The sequence below is a fragment of the Schistocerca piceifrons genome, chromosome 6, assembly GCF_021461385.2.
Source record: "Schistocerca piceifrons isolate TAMUIC-IGC-003096 chromosome 6, iqSchPice1.1, whole genome shotgun sequence".
In the NCBI taxonomy this organism is placed as follows: domain Eukaryota; kingdom Metazoa; phylum Arthropoda; class Insecta; order Orthoptera; family Acrididae; genus Schistocerca; species Schistocerca piceifrons.
Genome location: NC_060143.1, coordinates 472,122,235 through 472,123,747, shown reverse-complemented (window position 1 = coordinate 472,123,747; position 1,513 = coordinate 472,122,235). Strand labels below are relative to the sequence as shown.

The 1,513-nt window shown below is 40.5% G+C and overlaps 1 pseudogene; it reads right to left on the bottom strand.

The window, feature by feature from the left end:
- Positions 1-410: 410 nt before the first annotated feature.
- Positions 411-539, bottom strand: LOC124803837 (annotated as a pseudogene).
- Between the last annotated feature and the right edge of the window lie 974 nt (positions 540-1,513).

The window sequence follows — 1,513 nt, the reverse complement described above, 5'->3', positions numbered from 1 at the left end:
AATGAGAGATGACGGGAGGCGAGGTGTATCGTTGCCTGGCGACAGTCTGAGGCAAATACTGAACGGGTCGTGAGCTTACTGACGAATCCTGTTTGCGTTGCCAGTGAAGGCTCTTGTTATCTGTCGAGGTAAGCACTGAACGTCTTTCGTTTCATTGTCTGCATAAGCCGTCGGTAATTTTTGATACTCTGATTTATGAAATAGTGCTGAAGAGATACAGCCTGGGTCGAGATATGTTACGTACGATTGTAATTTTGTGAGATACACCTTTATTTCGCGTGTAGAGCCATTTATAAGTTGATGATGATGATGTTCCATACTGCGAGGAGCGTAGGGTACGGTGCGAGAGACCCGCACCGCCGACTAGGCTAGGTCCTAGCGGAAGTGGTTTGCCGTTGCCTGCCTCCGACAAAAATGTGGAACGCTTCACGATTTTGCGTTTCATCCTTGCGCAGGGGCCATGATAATCTTCTCTGTATCTTCTCTGTATCTTCTCTGTATCTTTTCAATTTCAGTATATGTACCGCCGAAGCGAGTAATTAATGTTAAAATTGGATAGAAACATACTTGACACGTAAAATAACGTTAATTATAATATATTATGACACGTTCACTAAAGTGTAGAATAGGTTCATACTCCCGCTGGATTCTAGTATCACCGATATGAATTAGTATATTTTTTAGTTTAGGTCAATTTACTACGTATTAGCCGAAAATAATGGAACTGTGACCACTACCTCCGTGGGTACTGTTAGCGCTTCCAACGGAAATCTGCGAATTTAACATCTTGGTATCAGATACCCTGCGCGTTTTATGACACTGCATGAAAGAGGGACATATGTAAATGTAGTTGTTACGTTGAGGAATTCGATTTCGTTATTTGCCATTTATCTGATGACCGTGTTATTCATGTGGAACGTCTCGTTAGGATGTAGTTAAGATGGGATTCCGTAGCTCATTTTGAGTTACCGCGAGTGACAACTGCCATATCTTTCATAGAGCGGATTTATTGGACATGCAGCACATCAGAAAGTTAAAAAGATTAACCTGTAAATTACGCGCGTGTTTTAAGTCCTGTGGTTTTACGTTCATCCATGCGCATATTTTTTGTTTACGCCTGACCTTCCATTTAGAATTTTCACACAATTAGCATCAGGGGGAATGCAGTATCAACGACATTGCTCAGTATATGACTCCACCATTTTAAATTAAAGGTAGTCTCTGTCTCTCTTAATACTTTCTCGTATATTTCATTGTCAAATGAATTACAGCAAGATAAAACTAAGACACAAATTTTGTTTTGCGCTAATGTTGCCGATACTCCGGCAATTACTATATCACGTTACGTGTGTCCCAGGTCTGCAGTGAACACCATGCTTCCTGATAACAGAAGTTGGAAATTTTACGTGTATGCTGTGCTGCTTTATAAATAAATCTTTAAGATGAACTGAATGGTAGAACGTTATATGTGATTTCCTGCAAACACGAGGAGCTGAAGCAAATGATGAAGTAA